This window comes from Phocoena sinus, chromosome 14 (assembly GCF_008692025.1).
Source record: "Phocoena sinus isolate mPhoSin1 chromosome 14, mPhoSin1.pri, whole genome shotgun sequence".
Taxonomy (NCBI): Eukaryota; Metazoa; Chordata; class Mammalia; order Artiodactyla; family Phocoenidae; genus Phocoena; species Phocoena sinus.
Genome location: NC_045776.1, coordinates 594,210 through 614,921, shown reverse-complemented (window position 1 = coordinate 614,921; position 20,712 = coordinate 594,210). Strand labels below are relative to the sequence as shown.

Here is a 20,712-nt window from a genome sequence, read left to right as displayed (position 1 = left end):
CCCACCCACCCACCCACCCATCCACCCACCCATCCACCCACCCACCCATCCACCCATCCATCCACCCATCCATCCATCCACCCACCCATCCACCCATCCATCCACCATCCACCCACCCATCCATCCACCCATTCATCCCCTGTGCCCCACCACCCCCCATGTTTGGTGACCCTCCTCTACTGGGGCTCAGGGACCCCTCCTGCTGCCCCCCCCACCGTTGTGCCTAGATTTGGGTTTCTTTGCATCTGATGGTTGCAGTTTCCTGACAGCTATGAATCCTGGCTGGGGCAGCTGGCCCAGCAGGTAGGTTTCCTTCTGCCCCTGTGTCCATCAGCCGTGCTCCTGTCATCAGGCCCCCTAGGCCAGGCCATCTCCTCCCATCCTGGATGTTGGTGACAGATGGCCTGGTATTCCCCTCACAGGGATTTCCTAATTATTCTTGGAGCCAGAACCAAGCGGAAGATGGAGGCAACGCCTGTGGCCCCCACTGGCCTAGCCACCTCTGCCTGGAACTTCCTTGTGGCCAGAAATCTGGAAGGAGGGGCCTGCGGGGGAGAGGCCTTGGGGGAGGGGTGTGCTTGTATACATCAAGCTGCGCATGTGGGACACGTGTGCTGCTGTGATGAGGCCGTGGCTGCCAAGCTGAGGGGACTGTGGTGCTGGGGGTTAAGGGAGGGGACTGAGTAACTCGAGGCCCCATATCTGTAGCACTTCGGGGCTTTTAGCCTGAGTTACCAGCAATGGCACTTTGACAGCTTTCTAAGTTTTCTGTGTTGCCGTACTTGACATTCACAGTGACCTGGAAGCTGTCTGCAGTTGTCCCATACCTGATATGCAGCGGTGAGGCGTGTTCGGAGCTGGTCCTGGAGAGACCCACGTGCGGCCAGGACAGGTCTGCACGCGCTCAGAGCTCTGCCATCCGCGCTGCCGTGTGCTGGCTGCTTCTCCCTCTCAGCCCCCGGCCCTGCCCGAGGTCTCCCAGGTCAGCTCTGCTCTAGGCCTGTCGTCCCCAGGGCTGGGGCAGGGTGGGTGGCCAGGCCAGCCTAGGGGCGGCAGCTGCTGTATCGACACGGGTTCTGCAGGTGAGCGGATCCGGACCCGCGCTTTGTCCTGCGGCCCGGGATCCACGCAGCCCAGCTTCCCGCGCGCGCCGGCTGTGTGGGCGCCTGGGGGTGCAGCTGCCCCCTCCACAGAACGTTCTCCCGGGGCTGAGCTGAGCTGCCATCCTCCAGCCCACGGAGGTGGGAGCGCCAGGCTGCTCTGGGGAACAAAAACGGCCACGTCTGGTTGCAGAGCTGGGAAAGGCCTGCCTTTATCCTTAGGGTTCCGTGGGAGTTAAGGGTTCGAGACCGAGTCACGTGGCAGCAGGCGCTGGAGGTGGTGGTCTAGTGATACATCTGAGGAAAACCTCGGACAAAAGAGGTTTTAACCCCCATTAACCAGGAAGCCCATTAACCACATCATTTATTTCCTGATTATTCCATTAAGCAAAACTTTCTGGATTATGTTTTGATGGGCTTGTGATGAAATCCCAGTCAGTGTTTCTTTAAGGAGGAGGAGTTGGGGGCCGCGCCCCCTAAACGGTGGAGCTGCCTGCCTCGCTGGCTCAGCTGGGAGGTTAGCCAAGGCCCCAGCCAGGGCAGCGAGGAGATACAGAAAGATGCTTGAGCACACAGCTAATCAGGGGGACCCAGGGCAGAACGTTTGGCTCCAGAGGGTGAGTGGAGACGGGCATGTGGAGGACGGGAAGCCGCTCAACCGAGGGGCGAGATGGGAGACGGGGTCTGGATCCCAAAGCAGGAGGCGCCCCGGTTGTGGACAGCAGTCAGCACAGGCCTCGGACACTCCCGGGTCACAGGGCGTTTCATCGCAGGCCGCGTCCTCATTAGAAGCATTTGTGTTTGTGCCGGGACGCCTCTGGGCTCTGGGAGAGTAGTCTGGCTTTGTTCAACCCGTGGGATGTCTCGTCCCTGCTCTCAGTAAAGAAGTCATCGCCCACAACTGGGGGGCTGGCCCTTGGCGACTGCACGCAGGGACTGGAAGGGACCCCAAGGCCTGAGCACAGCAGTAATCATATCTGCCGTCCCTGCTCGACAGGTTGAGTCCCAGGGTGTGTGGGGGTGTCCGAGTGCCCAACGAGGGCCGGGCTGGGAAGGCGTTATTACAAAAGAATATGTACCCAGGCCCTGGTCTCCAGGAGCCCCTGAGAAGGGGAGGAGAGCCGGGCGCCCGAGGGAACGGTGGACCCTCACTCCCAACCACAACCCGACAGCTGGGTCTGCGCACACGCACGGGGCGTCACCAGCCACGCCCGAGGGACGGGGGCTCCGGGCTCGCACCCTCTCCCTCGCTTGGCCCACACTTCCAGACGCTGTGAAGAAGCACGGATATTCTCACAGGTTGCTACGACCTAACGGTTTTATTTCTGTCCGTACGTAGAGGTCTTACCCTCTCCGTAGCCCTTTCCCTCGCTGGCCGTGCCATCTGCGGGACCACGCCGGCCTCAGCCCCCTTAGGGGCCTAAAGCTGAGCGCGTGCTGCTTCCAGGCGCCTCGAGTTTGTCCAAGTGCCGTTTCCCTGTCACCCAAACTCGACGCCCTCCCGTGGCCCCAGAATCACACTCTCCTGGCCACCGGACCCCACCTTGTTCCCCGTGCGCACGAGGCCTCTGCCAGGGACGCCCCTGGACCCGTGTGGGTGGTGAGCCCGGCCGGGCAGGTGGGACCCAGACGTACCAGAAGCCGTGGGGAGAAAGGGGGGACCTGGGCTTAGGGTGCTTTGGGCCGAACCGCGGGAGACGAGTGTGGGAGGATTCCTGGGGGCTGGGGACTCCAGGGAAACACATCGACGGCGCGTGCCGGCTCACTGCTGACAGCCCGCTGTTGACCAGACAGTGGTGGCTGCTCCTGGAGCAGACCCGTCAGTGCCTTTGCTCCCAAAATCTGGGCGCGTTGTCTCCTGTCTTTGGTCTTGGTGGGTGCATCACTTTTGGTACTAAAGTGGTAGTCTGCAAAGCAAAATTGCCGTCGCTTGTAGCAGGGCTTCGGCTGAGGGGTGCTCTGTGTCACCACCTTCTGAGGCCGAATCTCAGCTTTGCTTCAAATGTGGGTTTAGGACATCGAGGTCCTGTGAGGCCCTGTTTAAACTGTAAGATCTACACAAGCCTCCAGGAGGCCCGTGAGCCTGGGCGTGGCGACAGGACAGAAAGAGTTGGAAGAAGAAGACGCCCGCCCCCCCGGACCCTGTCTGGCTGTCATCCCCCCGACCCCCGACCGCAGCCCCTCCTCACGAGATGCACACGACGGCCACGCGTGTGGCTCGTCCCCTCGCCGGCAAGGACGCGCGGCCGAGGCGGGCGATGACGCTCCATCCTCACAGATGCAAAGGGACCTGTCCACCCTCTTTACAGCGGAGGGCACTCGGCCCCGCAGAGCCAGCGACTGGCAGAGCCGCCCGGGGGGAAGGGCTGCGCTGGGTGGCGTGGGTGTCTCCATGGTGGGGCCCCTGCTCTGTCCCAGAGGCTTCCGTGACGAGGCCCTGTCCTCGGTCATGGGCGACTGCGGCGTGAAGCCCGGGGCACGTGGCCTCCGCAGAGTCCGCTGCCCGGGAGCGAGGCGCCGGGAGCCTCGCGTTCAGCACACCATCAGCCGAGGCCAGCTCACGGGAGAGGAGACGGGGGACAGACAGTGCCCGCTGTCCAAGAGGGGGCAGCTTAGCACCTGCCCTTGAATTTGATAGAACGCAGATCCGTGCTGACTCAGTTAGACGTCCACAACTCCTTCTCTGCAGCTGAGAAAACAGGTGCTGGCCTCGAGGGCCACTCAGACCATGTTCTGTCACCATGGAGCAAAGCGTACAGTAGCCTGGGGGGTGACAGTCTCAGGCCCCTCTCGTGTGGCTGACAGTGGAGCTGACACCACATCTTCTGGGCTGTGTGCTGTGGCTTGTGCCCCGTGGACGGAAAGGCCAGCAGGCAGGTGACCCTGTGACAGGAAGTGCCCGAGGCCACCGTGTCCTGTCTTCCTCTTTGAGAGAAAAAGCCAAAGCTCCGGGGCTGCCGCACACCGTCATGTCCTCCCCCGGCGTCATGCCCTCCCCCGGGCAGCCGGTGGCCTGTCTTCCGTCAGCAGGACCCCCCATGGGACTCTGGCGCGGCCGTAGCGGGAACGCCGCAGCCGGCTGAGGCCTGCGGGGCTGCTGGCCGTGGAGCCCGAGTGTGAGGCAGGGATTTTCCTGACAACCCGGCGGAAGGGAAGCTCAGGCCCTGAGAAGCGCATGACAGCACGGAAGCCCCCCGCAGAGACTGGTTTAGAGGCTGAGGGGCAGGGGCGGGGTCACAGGTGCCCAGGGCCGGTGGGGAACAAAGGAAGGAGAGGTCAGGGGTCCTTACAGCACGTGGTCCAGCTCAGACCCGGGACGGGACCTGCAACAAGACCTGCGACTATGGCCACGTCCGACCAGGGCTGCCTCCAGGGCCCCTCAGATCCTAACGCCGCAGCTCGGGCCTCCCGTCACTCCACCCTCAGCCTCGAGACCACCCATGGGCCCCGCACAGGGGACCCACCTGGTCCCCTTGCCCAGATGCCCTGGTCAGACGCCTGTCTCCGACTGGGTCCTCCCTCCACCTGGGCCCGGCCGGCCATCCCTGCCTTCTGACGGGAGCCCCCCGGTGCCAGCCAACCACCCACCTGGATTTGTGTTTTCAAGAAGGCGTTGTTTATTTTATCTGCTTCTGGTTCTGCCTTGCCTGTCCCTTGTCACCTGAATTTCCTGCCAATCCTTTCAGCACCTCCTGTTGGGACCTGCCCAGTGTGTCTGGCAAATTGGTTCCAATTAGCGTGACTGTAAACCCGGTGGGTACACAGGGCCTCACACCCAGGTGCCTGGTTGGGCGGGAGAAAAAGCAGGAAGACAAGGCGGGAGTCACTGGAGGCTGTCACCTCCCTGGGCTGCCTGCACCAAGTCCCACAGCCAGCAGCCTAAGCGCCTCACGGGACTGGGGGCTGGACGCCAAGACCAAGCTGTGGGCAGGCTGGTGCCTTCCGAGCCGTGGAGGGGCACCTCTCCCCAGCTTCTGGTGGCCGCCTGAAATCGCTGGGGTTCCCCATCTCTGTCCGTGTGGTCATGTGGCCTCTCCCTAGGTGTGCCTGTGTCCAAATGTCCCCCTTTCACAAGGACACCACTCGTGTTGGGCGAGGGCCACCCTGCTCCAGCCCGAGCTCGTCCTAACCAGTCACGTGCAAAGAGGGGCACCTTCAGGGGCCCCGGGGTCGGACTCCAGCGTGTGCATCCGGGGAGACACACTCGGGCCCCGGCGGAGGCCTGCAGTCAGCTGCCGGGCTTCCTCCTGCTTGCTGTCCAGTCGCCAGCAGGGCCTCATGTGCCACTCCTCCCCCCTCCCCCCGCGTCCCGCCGCCTCCGTCCAGGCCTGGTCCAGTCTCCCCAGGGTTTGGCCTCCGCTTCCCCAAGGACTGTCTCCTACCGACTGTCCCTCCCTTCTCTCCTTTTGTCACCGAGACAAAATATGTTTACATTTCCCTTGATAACAAGACTTAATTCACCACAGTGCAAACTGAAACTAGTCCAGTTTACACAGAAGATAACAAGTGTATTCTACTGCGTGATCTGTCTTTAAAGCCCTCATTTAACCTAAGAAAAGTGAACAGCTGGGCAAGATTTCTCTAGAAAACTACAGAGATGAAAGCTGGCCCCCGTGGACCGCTCAGGCACGGTTCGCACCCTGACCCTGGGGGCCTGAGTCCGTCCGCGCCCACGCCAGGAGCAGAGGTACTGCAGGCAGAGCCACGGCGGGGCTGGACGCCCCGTGTTCGCGCCGGCTCTGGGCCGGAGGCACAGGGATATTCTCCGAGGTTCTCGTCCCTTGGCCCTGCTCTCTGGCTCCAGGGTTGGCAGCCGGCCGTCCCCGACTGCCTGAGGCTGGACAGTGTCCTGTTGCTTTTGCTTTAAATCCTCTCGTGTGCTGCGTGCGCCCTGAAGACGCGGCCCGCACCCTGCCGGGCCCCTCGCAGATCTGCCCACCCACGTCCAGAGGTGTGCCAGCTCCAGGGGGACCGGGAGCCCGCCCGACCCGCCTCCTGGGGGGCCCTCTGCCCCTGACGGGGCACTGAGCCTGTGAAGGCGAGGCCTACAGAGCCCCACAGCTGAGGCCTCGAGGACCCCGCGTGGACTTCCCGGGACTTTCCACGGTCACCCCCTCTGTGTGGCCGGCTGTCCTACCCCCAGAGCTCCCCGAGCCCCACAGCACAGAGCAGAAGGCTCTAGGAGCGGGCCGTGACTCAGCCGGGGAGGAATGTATTCCTTGGCATTTGCTCCGAGGAGCTGGAGTTGGCATCGCCTCTGAACACGTGGGAGTCCAGGCCGGATGGCTCTGCGTCTGTCACCTCCCCCAGGGCGGGGAGGCTTCAGAGGCCCCGGGGGCCCACGTGGGCCCGGCCCTGGGACCTGCTTCTCCAGGGCTGGCAGGGGAGCTGCTTCTATAGGATTAACAGCAGCACCTGGGAAGCTGGGGAAGCAAGAGAAATGGAAATTCAGGGTGATTTTGCCAAAGGCCATTTAGGGTTCTGTCCTGTGACTTTAAAATTAGGTTAGTGAAGCACCTCCGACCGGTGGGCCCCGCTCCAGCGGTCACACCTAGGGAGACACCTTCAGCGCGGGGCGGCTTCTCCGTGACCGTGTGACTGGGCGCCACCCGCTGAGTCACCGAGTCTGAGCCCCACGCCTGCCCCGCTGCGGGAAACCGGCTTCTCCCGAGGCGGACCCGGCCTGACCCCGTCTTCCCACAGAGACGCAAGCTCGTGGAAGCTGCCTTCCGCAGTAAACAGCCCATCCCAGGCTACTGATCTCTGAGTGAACGCATAGGCGAATAAAGCAACGAGGGAATGAAGGAGAAGCTGCGCTGGGTGCTGGGAGAACTGGGAACAAGAGGCTCAGGAGAGAGGCCCTGCTCCAGCAGCAGTTCCCCTCGTGACCACGCTTTCCGTGTTAACTGGCAGTAAAGTTTCATTCCCATAACTCATCACCGTCAGGGCGACACCCTGGACCCAGTGGCAGGTCTAGGCCCTACACAAGAACACGAGTTCAGGCTCATTTCCCCAAACCACCTCGTGTCCCTTCCTGTCCCTTCAGGTGCCGCCTGGCTCCACGCACTGTCCCCGCTCCACCTCTGAATCCTCTCAGACCGCGCCGAGGTGCAGCGGCTGGCAACCTCAAAGAACAGCGGGGTCTCCACGGCATGCATGCTCCCAGCCCGTTCTCCGCGCCCACGGAAGACATCGCTGGTTGATCCCAGCACCCTCTCCCACTGAGCCCAGACAGAAATGAGCCTGGCGCTCCAGGAACCACTGCCCAGCAATCACATTCAGACACTGAGAGAAGGCCTCTGCCCTCCCGCCTTAAGCTAACGGCTTGAAGAAGCTGATGGGATTTCAAGCCTCTGCTGGAGGGTTGTCCTCCTGGCCCCCTCGAACCACGTCATCCGAGAGAGCTCGCTTTGCCACCGAGGACCCTTAGAAATTCCAACATCGCTCTGATCTGCTGATTCACGCAGCTGACTCTCCAGGTGGAAATCCGTCTCCTTATTCGAACGTGTGGCACAGCTGCCTCTAGCTCAGGCGCCGCTCGCCATTGTCAGAGGCTGACTGAAAGCTGCGAGGCTATCTCTTCCCGGGGGCTGTTCAGTTTTGTGTGTTTGTGCAGTTTGGCTTGAAAAACGAAGTGAGGAGTTAGCCCAAGTCCAAACGCAGCACACGGCCACATGTAACTGTGAATCCCTGGCCGGTCAGGAGGGTGTTGCCCCTTCCTGGCCCTTCGGCGGGTGTTGGGTGAGCCTCAGAAGGCTGGCCGGCGGTCCCCGGACCAAGGCACCCCGCCCGCACCCCACCGATGAGTCTCTGCCCAATGGCCTCTCCCTCAGTCCTTGGCAGAATTCTGTGAGATACCCAGGAGTTTGGAACTGCTGTTTAAGCCACACCTTGTTTATCTTCCTAAATGCTAAGTGGTAGATGGAAAGCACATTTCAGAACACTGGATGTTCCTGCGAACACGGACACGTTTCTTGATTTATTCCCAGCTCTTGAAGCAACAGTCCTTTTGAGGTTGCCGCAAGTGGGGGGGTCACACAGTGGCTTCCACTGGAGCCCTGCCACCCACCGGGAGGCAAGTGATTTCTTCTCCTCCCCACTCTCTCCTCCCCTCCTTTTTTTTTTTTTTTTTTTTTCAGACAAAAAAGCTGCATTGTTTCCACTTGGTGGTGGCTTGGGAGGCCCCGTGGCTGGAGGGCGAGGCTGGGGCAGAGGCCCCACCCAGGGCTGGGAAGGCCCCTAGTTGGCTTGAGATACTCGTCCAGTCGGTCACGGAGCATGGTCAGGGGGCTGCGTCTCCCTGGTTCGGGGTGGTTTCGGGAAGTCACGGAGACAGGTCTGCAGGCAGAGCCGGCTGTCCCGAGCAGCTGTCCCGTCTGGCTCGGTGTCTCCCAGGCCAGGGCAGCTCCGTGGTTTCTAGGGTGAAGCCCCCTCACCCCAAGACAGCGCTGCACCTGCCGGGAGACACGTGTCCGGGAGACACTCTGTGGCCAGCTTGCGGGAAGACTGGCCGCCCCCTGCGGGGCCTGGAGAGAGGTGGTCCAGGAGGATCATTCTTGGGGATCTGGGGGCCCATGGTGGTGAGAGCCAGCAGCTAACCACGAAAAGGGTGTTGCTGGTCCTAGAAGCCAAGAGGACGGCCCAGAGGCTGCATCTGGAGGGGAGCTGAGTGGGACCCTCGGAGATGGCTGAGACCGCCGGGCGTTGGGGCCAGTGACTCTGAGAACCAGACCCACTTTTTCTCTGCACTGGAGGCCACAGGTCCCCTGCTGCCTGGGTACAAGGCTGCCTAAATATTGAAAAGTGTTAAATCTAGCTTGCAAATTGTATAAACTATGCCTTCATAACCACCTGAGAGCCCAGCTTTGAACTTAGAATTCTTGGTTTTTCTCGTCAAAGTGGCAGCAGGGGAGAGACCAGGCTCAGGTTCCCCATCTGCTTTCCTCAGCCTCATTCCCACTGACTTGACCCCGGTCCACCTGTCCAGCTGACGCCGCCCTGGCTGTGTGGTCTGGCAGGCGGACGATTGGGGAGGGACACCGATGGTCTGCAGGGGTCAGGACGAGGGTTAGGGCTGGCTTGGGGCAGGCCGTTCTCTCCAGGAGGGGCCCTCCCGCCTGAGGCCACGGGGGTCCTGGGGGAGGGGCTGCCCGCCCCGACGGGGGGTGAGCGGGGCCAGGTGCCCCTCGTTTGCTGGCCATGGTCACTGGTGTTCGGGGCCCTTCTCTCCCCAGGTGCCGAGGCTCAGCGAGAGCTTCTGGAAGCAGCACGCAGGGTGAGGGAGGTGCTGTCACGCAGGTCTGTAGGAGGGCGGGCTTGGGGTTGCCTGTAGGCAGAGAGGCACTGGGGCGCAGTGGCCGAGCCTGTGCCCGGCTTACTGCTCCTTCCCTGCCTTGGCTGGAAGGGTCTCCGCCCTCTCGGTGGCCCGGGGCAGCATCTCTCCCACCTCCTGGCCACCTGGCCACCCTGTGCCCCTCTGACCATCCACAGACCACTGTGTCCGGACGTCGCCCGTCCCCCGGACTCGCCGCTCCCCAGCCTCCCGACGCAGCTCAGATCCCGCCACAGTGCCCTGGGCACAAGGCAAAGCCCAAGCCAGGCTGACACTCAGACGTGGGGCGGGGGGACATCGCTGGCCTGGCGCCATCAGGAATGAGACCCAGGCTTGCGAAGGGCGGGGCGGGTCTAGGGAAGCAGGTTGAGCTCCCGGCACCAAACAGCCCCCGTTGTCCCAGGGGGCCGCCCAGTTCACTCCCCTGGGGACGGGAACCCTGGCCCTCTGAGATGAGCCTGTGAGGGGATGGAACAGCGCAGCCCAGAGCTCCGGGCCGGGGCGCCGAGATGCTTAGTGGCGCTCAGCCGGCCGTTCCTAATTGCCTGTGGAATTGAGGACTGATTCTCAGATACGACCCCAAAAAGTGATTCCACCAAACGGGCTGAAGGTGCCGCTTCCTCTTCCATCCGCGGGTGGGGGAGGGGTGCCGCTCACACAGACCCCGTCAGGCTGCGCGGGCAGCGCCGATGGACGGGTCACCCCGGCCTCTAAGGCAGCGCAGCCACGGCAGAGCATCCGAGCCGGGGGCAGGGCCTTGGGCAGGACCACAGCCCGGGCCTGAGGCCTCACCGCAGGGCATGTGGGTACGGCTGCACCGGGCCTGGCACCCATGCGGCGCCCTCGCGGGGACCTGCCCCGCGTCCCCAGAGTTCACTGCTCGCCACGGTCACCTGGGCCCGCCAGGGGCCTGTGGGTCGGCTGTTAGGGTCCCGCGGGGATCTGACTGGGCTTTTCTGCGGGCTGCGTATAACATTTGTGAGTGCGAGAGAGCGGGAAGCACAGGGTCGGGTGCGGGTGGAGAGCTGCTCAGGACGCAAAGCTGGTTGCACAAAACACAAAGAAAAGAGCGCCGCCGCCCTCTGCCTCACTTCCGAGGGCTGCAGGGCGAGGCCCGCACCGTGGTCTGATCGCACCCCGTGATCTTCGCCGTCAGGCCTCTGGCCTCTGTCTGGGTGACCCCGTGCTGGCCGTTAGCAGCAGTTCCGCATCGCATAGCAGTGACATTGCACGGAGTGCACGCTGCCTGGGGGGCGTCCAGGTGGTGAGGACGCAGCATGGTGGTCCCCGTCGTGGCCCCACGAGTCTGCACCAAGCAGGAGGGACCGCACGGTATGCCGGGCGGGGACATGACGACGTCCACTACGGCAGGATGTGGGAAGCCAGTCGGTAGCCTTAAGCCTAACTAAAGCATCCCGCACCGTGGGGCACGGCCGCCCCAGTGTGGATCCTCCTGTGGGGCCTGGACCGGTGGGCCGTGCCTCGAGGAGAAACCAGGGACACCGGGTGGAGCCAGGGCCTGTCGGGGGCCTGTGCAGAGGCAGCAGACAGCGCCTCAAGGGCGGCCAGGCGACCGGGCTCTGCCCTGCCAGGGGCAGCGCCAGCTTCACGGTGGCCGGAAGCAGCAGGGCAGTTTCAGTGACGACCGGGACTGGGCAGCTCTGACTGCAGGAGCTCTTCCTCATGCAGCGAGCCGCTGCCCTGGAATTCCTGCCGTCGTGCAACCTCTGTCCTCGTGGCAGATGCGCCAAAGGACTCCCTTCCCCACACTCTCCTCTACCCTGCAGCTGCGTCCGAGCTCCGTCCCGGTGGCTTCGGTCCAGAGCTGAGCACCGGCTGGAAATTTGATGATGTCAAGACTGTTATTAATTTTCTGTGTGGTAACAGATTTCTACTAACGTTCTTTTTTAAAATCTTTATTTTTCAGGGAAAGCTACCCAAATATTTATGGATGAAATGTGAAGCCTGGGATTTCTGTGGCTGGCGGGCAGAGGGCACCAGGCTGGCCGTGGAAGGGGGCCCGTGGGGTCTACAGGGCCGTTCTCTCTACCGTTTCCGTTCTCACTTGTCTGTAATATAAAGTCAGAAGACGGGCCCGGAGCAGACGCTCCCAGTCTCATATCTTGCGTCTTGACTCTGAGAGCCGGAAATGCAGGCTCCTCGGGGCCCCCACACCATCTGGGCTGGAAGGAGGACCACCCAACCCCCCACGGCCAGGCTGCTGTCGCCAGGCGCCCGTCTCCCACTGATCTATCTTCCAGGGAGGGGCCTGGACCACTTGGCGTCGCCCTCACAGGGTCCCTCCTGGCTTCGCCGCTCTAACTGGATCCGGTCAGCACGGTACCTGCCGACGGGTTAGGGCCCCAGACTGGTGCCTGGGCCGAGCGTAGTGGCTGCATGGTGGCCTTGACGCTGCCAGCCCAGGAGCAGAGGCCTCAGTTTCCGAGCGACACACGGGAATCGTGTTTTGGGAGGGAAGAGAGATGTGATCGGCGAATAGCCCTCCCAGCACAGGCATGGAGTCGAGGGCAAGTTCTTGGAGGAGCTCAACGTGCCCCAGAGTGTGTCCACGCCAGACACGTGTGCGGCCAGCGTGTGTTCTATCCAAGCCGACGCATGTGTGGACACTCCCCGTGTTTCTCTGATGTCCACTGCAAGGGTCCCTCCAGGGAAACTATGGTTGGAGCTGGGGACACGGGGACAGCCGTGGCGCGTGGAGGGGTGGACGCCTGGGGAGGGGGTGCTTAGCCCAGGTCTAAGCAGGTCCGGCTGCACCTTCCTCGTTCTGCCCACATTCCGGCCGCCTTTGCGTCAACACGCCTTGGCCCTGGTAACTGCGTCTCCCCCTTCTCCTCATCAGAAAAGGCCACGGGCAGCCTCCGAACGCCCCTCCTCGCCAGCCAGGGGCTTCCCAACCTTCTTAACCGAGGCCAGTCCCGTGAGAAATGGCCCTGCTGTCACAACAGCATACACAGCACAGGCAGACGGGAGACGACCTTGCCAGGTGAGCAATTCCCCAGCAGAAGTCAGCGTCTGTTGCAAACGTAGAAATGGACATCTCTATTCTATTTTTTAATGCTAGCTAGGACTCATGACGTTGATTCCACAACCAGCTAATGGGTGGTGACCTGCGGTTTTCAAGTCGCCCGCAGCCTGGCTGAGCTCACGAGGGAACTCTGTCTACGCTGGCCTGATGGCTGCCGCAGCTGGACACCCAGCTCTGCCCAGGACCTGCTGACCCGGGGCGGCCGTCCTCTCCTGTGAAGGTGCCTGGGGGACCTGCGTTCCTTTGCCTGAAGCTCTCCTCTGTTGTGGCCACAGACCAAGACGCCATCGATAGTACACCAGACAAAGCCCAGCAGAGCCTCAGCCAACTGTTACAGGTGACTCTGAAAATGTTCTTTTATTTTTTTAACTGCATTTTCCAAATTGTCTCCCACGGATCAGGTTACTTTTAAAACCAGAAAGAAAATCAAGGTTAGGAGAGAGCAGGATAAAATGGGGCCACTGCGGAGTCCGCCCACGTTTCACGGGACAGCGGGTGCCCAGCTCGAGGCGAAGCCTCCGTCTGCGAGGGCCCCATCCGTCCCGTGAGGCTGGCCCCGGTCCTGGCACACCTTCCCCCTGGGACGCGATGGAAGAGGAGAAACAAGACGGTGGCCAGGCTGCCCGCCCGTGTCCCCCGGCCCAGGCGGCCTCTGCGTCGCAGCTGAAGCCTGGCTGGTGTGAGCTCTCCACTCGCAGGTGGGCAGGGGCCTCCCCTCGCTTTTCCTCGGGAGCCTCTTCACCTCGCTGCACCCCAGCCAGGTGAGCCGTGTCAGTGCCTCTCAGCCGATCGGAGCTTCAGGCCGCTACCCCACGACTGGGCTCAGGCCAGTCTCCGCCTGGAGTCGCGGAGCGCCCGCGGCCACTCGGCCTTCAGTGGCAGCGACGGGGTCGCCTGCGTCCCGAGCAAACGTGCTGCTCCCGGAGCTGAGTCGGCCGAGGGAGTGCTCGGCTCACCCCCTGAGAGCGGTGCACGGAAGAGGGGCGTCTCTGAACCCTGGCCTCGGAGGCAGGAGGGGTGGAGGGAGAAAGCAGTGCCGAGGCCCCATGCCGGTCCTGTTTCCCGTCTGTCTTCTGCCTCATTGTCTGCAGAGGCTGAGAGGACAGAGGGCAGCCCCGACGGTTCTAGGCCGGGACGCGGCGGTGCAGCAGAGGCCGAGAAGTGGAGGGGCAGGGGACCCTAGGGGTGACCAGGACACAGAGAACCTAGCAACAAACACAGGTGGATCGATCTGACTTCATGAAAATTAAGAGCTTTTGTTTATCAGAAGACACCGTTCAGAAAGTGAAGAGGTGCCGCCACGTAGCCAGGGATACTGAGGATGCAGAGAACTCTTAGAAACCAACGTGGGAAGGCTGACAACTCCATCCTCCAGTGCGCGGAAGATCTGAGCAGGCCGTCCACACAAAGCCGTCGGGCATCCAGCCAGCATCTGGAAAGGGACTCGGAGTGACTAGAGGTCAAAGGGCTGACGAGCACGTGGGTGTGGAGCACAAGGGGGCCACAGGCCCGACGGAGGCGCGAGCGGGCAGCGCCGCTGGGAACCGTCCGGCGGCCTCCACGCAGCTGAGCCCGCGGGGCTCTGTGCCCATCTGCTCGGCTATCGGTGCACACCCCACGGCACGGGCGTGTGCCCACCGGGGATGTGGGGGGCCGTGTTTGTAGAGTCTTGTCTATACAAAGAGCCAAACGCTGGACACAACCCACATGTCCACCAGCAGCAGAACAGATCATCAGTTTGGTGTGTCCACACACGGGACACTACACGGCACGGAACGAAACCGGCCCCTTCATGCCGCGGGACGGCTCTGACAGGTCAGCTGAGAGCAAACAGGCACAGTGGCCTGAGTGTCGGGAGCCGGCAGAGGTGACACACGGTGACCGAGGTCAGCACAGGGGCTGACTCTGGGTGGGGCTCGGGGCCGCCTTCTGAGGTGCCGAGGACCCTCCGTATCTCGATCTCGGTGGAGGTTTCAGGGCGGACACTCATGTGAACATTCCCCAAGCCGTGCACCTGGCTGTGCGTCTGTCGTACCAAACGTCAAGCCTCACAGGCCCTGGAATCAGGCCTCCTTGGATTTGAACCGGGGTCTGACCCTGCTCTGCTCCCGGACTGCCCTGGGCCTCGGTTCTCATCTGGGCAGTGGGGTGGCAGCAGTGCCCAGCCCAGATGCTGTGGTAAGGATAAACACGGATCAAGCTTGGAGGCCCGACTGCCCCGCGGAGCTCAGGAAGCGCCGCTGCTTCTCCAACTGTTCGGTTGTTCATTCTCTCCAGGTGGTCAGACTTGTTTGCCCTGGGCTGGCGCCACCCCCGCCCGTTTCACATTCTTCCCCATCACATGGCCTCGTGGCCTCATGTTTCACTCATGCATCCAATACCAGGTCTCAGGAAGTAGCCCGTCTGCAAGCTTTCTTTTCTGTGCAGGCTTTAGTTGCTGTCATGTATGGTGCATAAACATTGCTTAAAAACCTGGCACCAGACACAGCTGCGCTTCCACGTGCTAACAGATTAGGTTGACCAAAGGGTCCCAGTAAATATTAGAAACTGGACACAAAGCTGAGTTACAGGATGAGATTTTAATTTAGAGCTTCTTGATATACTAACAATTTCTTTTCAGCACGGAACTGAGAAGTGTCCTACATCTGGAGAATCAGGTTGTATCCATCTCCAGGAAAATCTCAGAGGAATGCTTCTTCATAATTAACAAACCAAGATTCAAGCCAACACATTTCCAAGGTCCAAACAAACACCCAAGTTAATCAACCCAAACAGAGTGACACAAATCTAGTAAGCAGGAATCCAGCAACCCCGCGGGAGTCAAGGCTTCTAATGGGGTCTCCTCACATCCCCCAGGTCCGCTTCACGCCCATGTGGGGGAAACGCCCGCTCGCGTAGATGTACCAGCCTTGCGTGGTCTTTTTGTGGCATTTGCCGTGAATCTTATGTTGTGTCTTCAGGTGTGTTTTGACCAAACAGCATCAAGACGCTGGATAGGAAACATTACTGTGTTTCCACCCCAGGATTCCAGGAACGGTCACCCCTGCAACCCCTTATTCTTTGGGGAACTAGGTAGTTAGTCCTAAATCCCGTGGGCGGTGAATAGTATGACTGTGCTCTGTGTAAACGCACACGCGTGGGAGGAATGGTGTCTGCAGGGTCCTTGTATTTGAAGCGGTAGATGAACAGAAGTGAGCAAGTGGGAGGTCCCTTTGGGCCCCAAACGGCGCCTTGATGACGTGACTTCCGGCTTTTTTGGTTGGGCACCTGGGGAGGCACTGGGAGAGGCCATCGACATGAAGGGAACTGGACTCGTCCAGGCCGGAGCCAGACCCGCTGAAGACAGAGCATCCCCAGCCCTCGCAGGGGCCCCAGGGAAGGGGGCAGCAGCGGCGAGCGCAGGGCGGACACTGAAGGTGCAGAGGGCGTGCGTCATGCGCCAGTCTTTTACAGTAGCTTTTGGAAGCCACGGGTTACTTGACCATTGTAAGTTTTATGCTTATTATGGAGGGTAGCACTCACAGCTGTCGTGGTCATGGTGTGAAAGCTCACGGGAGCGGGAGGCCGGGCTCTCGTTTTCCGTCAACCTGGGTATCTGTCTCCTTCCTGCACTGGAGATGGGTGAGAACGGGGGTGCTTGGCCCCCATCTCGGAAGCCGACGTCCTGGAGGCCTCAGCAGACGCCATGGAGGGTGACCTGCCACGACCGACGGCCCGCGTCCGGGAACAAAGGCGCATGGAGGTTGCACGGGCCCGAGAGCGCCGTCCTCCTGGGCGAGGGCGGGCAGCGTGGGAGCAGCGTCCTGCTGGCATGTGCCCTTGGCCACTGGACGCGAGACGGGAATTAACCGTCCTGCAATTTGTCGTCTGGCGGGGTGCTTCGATACTTGAGAGACGGGATCTTTATTTCAGAAACGCCGTTCGGTCATAGGCCCCATTCTTCACTGCTCTAATTTCTCCCAGAATTATAATTAGGAACGGTTTGAGCGAAAAGGAACATGCAGTCTCGAGCGCCCCAAAATGACTCACCGGAGCCCACTGGGTCCTCTTTCGGGAAGCGGCCCTTCCACTCGCCGGTGAGCTGGCCTTGCTGCAGGGCCTTCTTGCTCTTTCCTTCTATCTTTCACCACTTTCCATCTTCCCTCCTAGCTCTGACTGTCTGAATCCAGACCCGCTGCCTCAACCCCTCCTTCCCAGCTGCCTCAGTGAGACCCACAAATGGATTTGAGAGAGGATCAGGCACTCCATGCTGACCACGCAGGGCTGACTGGCACTGGGGATGCTGCCAGGCCGCAGGAGATGTCTTGCTTGCCATGGCCTTTGGAGAGCACCACATAACAGAAATTGCCCACCATGCGAGAATTTGCACCGTGGAAATTGGACAACTCAAGGCTTTTTTCTCCAGAGAGCCAATGGCTGAACATTTTCCAGCTCTGCTCTGCCTATAATATGAGAGGAAAATAGACAGAAAAGGAAGAGTAGGAACACAGACAATGTAGGGGGCAGGGGAGAAAACCCTAACGAATATTCAGAAAGATAGAAAAAGACATTTGCAGTCACACAGGAGGGAGAGGCTAGGTTAGAGGGATTATTCAGAGTTTAAGAAAGAGCTCTTGGAAATTAGAAAAAATGAAGCACAAATAAAAATTCAAAGGAGGAGTTGGAGGTAAAACTGAGATATCCTGAAAAGTAGAAGAAAAATACAAAGAGGAGAAGAAAGAGATTCAATGAATTAAAGGATCAGGGCTGCCTGGGGGCTCAGTGGCTGAGAGTCCGCCTGCCAGTGCAGGGGACGCGGGTTCACGCCCCGGTCCGGGAGGATCCCACATGCCGCGGAGCAGCTGGGCCCGTGAGCCATGGCCGCCGAGCCTGCGCGTCCGGAGCCTGTGCTCCGCAGCGGGAGAGGCCATGACAGTGAGAGGCCCACGTACCAAAAAAAAGATCAGTCCAAGAGGCCCAACATCGAAGTAAAGGAAGTTCAGAAAACGGAGGGCAGGATACAGTCAAAGAAACCATGCAAGATGCTTCCACAGATTGAGGCGTTTCGTTTCCAGACTGAAAGGACCAAGTTCCTGGCCCTGTGAGTAAAGCACGCCTGCTTGGAGACCCACCCTCGGGACATTTTGGAGTTGAGAACTCTGAGATAGAGACCCCAAGAGCTTCCAGAGAGAACGTGCGACTTCCAGAGGGTCAGGAACGGGAATGACACTGGGATCTTAAATCGCAACACGGAGCCCAGGAGACGGTGAGAAATGCCATACTGTTCGTTCAGGAAGATAATTTCCTACCATTTTAGGAACTGCTTTATCAATCAAGCATGAAAGAAGAGATATTTTCAGACATGTATGGAGGCTCCTACAGGATGTGCACCAGCAACCTGAGAGCGTAAATCATGGAACAGGAAGCCTGGGGCCCAGCACAGGTGGGGGGCTGAGGACTCCGAGGACCACGGGAGAGGATGTCCTGGGTGACAGTTTTCCAGTGGCCAGATTCATGTGTGAGAGCAGAGGGCACAGGTGGGTGCCCCCAAGGAAAACCTGGAACCAGTACAAAGTCTGGTGCGTCTTGCTGTCCGGGGAGATTAGCGCCAGGGACACAGGCCTGTCTCCTGTGGTTTCACTGGCCTAAGCGCGTGGCGCTCCTCTGTGGTCTAACCCCTGCTGCCAAGCCCACCACCCTTCCCGCCCACTCAAGGGCAGACCTGGTGGGAAAGAACCTTGGAGATGTACCCACATGCCCCTCGACAGTTTGCTACAAAAGGCATCTTGAGGAAATTGGAGGAAGTGGGATATTGAGGGTGACCCCTTACCTTAGCTGGGTGTGAAAGTGGTGTTGGGGTGACGTTAGGAATAAGCCCTCACCTGTAAGAGGCACAAGCTGAAGTATTTATGGATGAACGACATGATGTCTGAGATTTGTTTCAGTCTCCAAGTGTATTTATTTATATTATGTAAACTTGTTCAGTTTAAAAGTAAGTTTTTAAAAAGTCATAGCACGTGTCTTGTCTCGTCTAGAAGAGGAGGGTGGCGATGCCAGGGAGGTGCTGCCCATCCAGGTGTTCCCCGTGGCATCCATGTGGACGTAACAAAGCCACCCCCGGGATGAGTCACCTACTCTGAGTGCGAGGAGGCGGGGGAGGGCGTGTGTGAGGCCTCAGAGGTGAGGGTTCAATGCCCCAAACCTTCACCTTCCATAGTAGGACGTCAGCGGATGACACCTAAGTCTGAAAAATCCTAAATTGGCAGTAAAACGCGTTTTTCAAAAATTGGAGGTAGAAATGAAAAGCAAGTGGGAAGAAATGGAATGGGGGCCTTCGGGGGGCGAGAGGCGGGGTGCGATGCTGTTCCCTTGTTGCCCTGCGCCTACGTTTAAAGGAATTTGTTAACTTTAGTGAAAGTAAGCAGTGCGGTGATCAACAACAGAGAGGGGCCCGAAGCCAGGGGGCCTCACTGCACACCAAGGAGAGAAATAAACATCGTGCAGGGGTGCGTGCGAGCGCCCCAGCACCAGCGCCCAGGCCTCCCTGTGGGGGAGGGCCAGGTGGGAGCCCCCCTGCCCTGCAGGGCATGGGCTCCACACAGCGGGCCCTTCCGCCGAGCCCACTCCCTGCTGACCTTGAGGCCGGAGCTCCCCGAAGACCAGGCTGGTGCCGGGGGACGGCTGCCCTCGGGAGGGGCCCGGGTGATGGGGGCCCTGCCCTGCAACGCTCCGCCCAGCCGGCCTGCCTCGAGAAGGAGCCTCTGCCTTCTGCTCTCGGGGCAGCAGAGTTCTCCAGCGACCCGGGCTGAGCTGCCGGATTCCTGGAGCGGACAGGAAACTGAAAGCTTTAACCCTAAATGGTTAGGATTTCGAAAATAGGACCTGGCAAACGATTAAACTAAATTGCAGACCTAATGGCTTTCACTTAAAATAATGTTAAAGCAAAGCGACTCCGTGTTTACCTGGGAGGCACGGTACGTCCGACAGCATAGCTCTGTTCTGATTTCTCACAGGGGAGGGCTCTACCCTACAGACCGCTTGTGCAAAACACTGTGAAGTTCTTGACGTCTGTTAGGTCAAGAAGTATTTTTAAATGGTGCAAACGGCCACTGTGGGGAGTTCCTCACCCCTCTGTCTGCCTTCGGCCCCCAAAACAAATAGCCCCCGCCGACGAGGGAAGAGCGAGGGGTGGCCAAATGCCGCGTGGGCCCCGGAGGACTCCTGGCCCGGCCACGGCCACGGGGCCCAGAGGCCTGGGTGCGAGCGTCGGAGGGCGTTACTCAGGCCTCCTGTTCCCGGGCCCGGGTCCACGCGCCGGCGGCGAGGCTGGCCCTGCACAGACCTGTGCCCGGCGGGCGGCGAGGTGGCCGCGGGGACGCTGCTGACCCGCGGAGGGCAGGGCCTGTGGGGACGGGGCCCAGAGGCCGAGAAGGGAGCACCTTCTGGAGGAATCCAAAGGGCACAGGCTAGAGTCGGCCGCGACCGGGCAGCCCTTGTGAGCAGCTGGGAAACCGCACACAAAGGTGCAAAGACGGTGGAGACCCCGCTTCTTAACCACTCGCCCTGCATTCTGCAGTTCACCCCCAGATCGACCTTCACTCAGAGCTGCCAGACAGCTGTTCAAAAGGCGAGGGTGGAGCCCCGCCCGGCCCGGCCGCCCGAGGCTGCACGGGGGCTGCAGCAGGAGGGCACCGAGGCGCCCAGCACGCGGGGTGAGCCCATCCCTTGTCTCTGACGTCACTTGTTTTCAGGTGTCCCAAGTTAACTGGAAGAAAGAAAAATGAGAGAGAGAGGGAGAGGGAGAGGGAGAGAAGGGGAGAAAGAGAGGGAGGGAGAGGGAGAGAGAGAGAGAGGAGGGGAGAAAGAGAGGGAGGGAGAGGGCGGTGAAGACATGGTCGTAAGTCTGGGATCTGTTTTTGTTGTTTTTATTGGTGCTTCTATTTCAGAGTTTCAGTTTGGAAAAATACCCTTTTATGCGTTCCAGCACCTCAGTGCTGGCTGAGAGATAATGATAACGCAAAAAGCTTAAAAAAAAAAAAAACCAAAAAAAAGGAACATCCTTCTCAGGTCCAGGAGAGCAAATCCTAGCAACTGGCCCCGGGCCTTCGTCACATCGAATCGAAATGGTTTGCTTGAGCCGCCCCAGCGGCAGTTCACTCCTTGGCCTCTTCCGCGGTAGTGGACGTGCTGACTCCCGGAGAAGCTAGCTGCCCTGCTGCGGCTCTGTTCTTCCCGACGCAGGCCAGGGGGCAACG

General features: G+C 60.4%; 1 long non-coding RNA gene across 1 annotated transcript; it reads left to right on the top strand.

Annotated features, from left to right (window-relative positions):
* Nucleotides 1–1,608: 1,608 nt before the first annotated feature.
* LOC116739312 lies at nucleotides 1,609–18,464 on the top strand. Its single transcript, XR_004345527.1, has 2 exons — nucleotides 1,609–1,717; nucleotides 16,628–18,464. It is a non-coding gene; the product is annotated as an uncharacterized LOC116739312 (long non-coding RNA).
* Nucleotides 18,465–20,712: the final 2,248 nt, after the last annotated feature.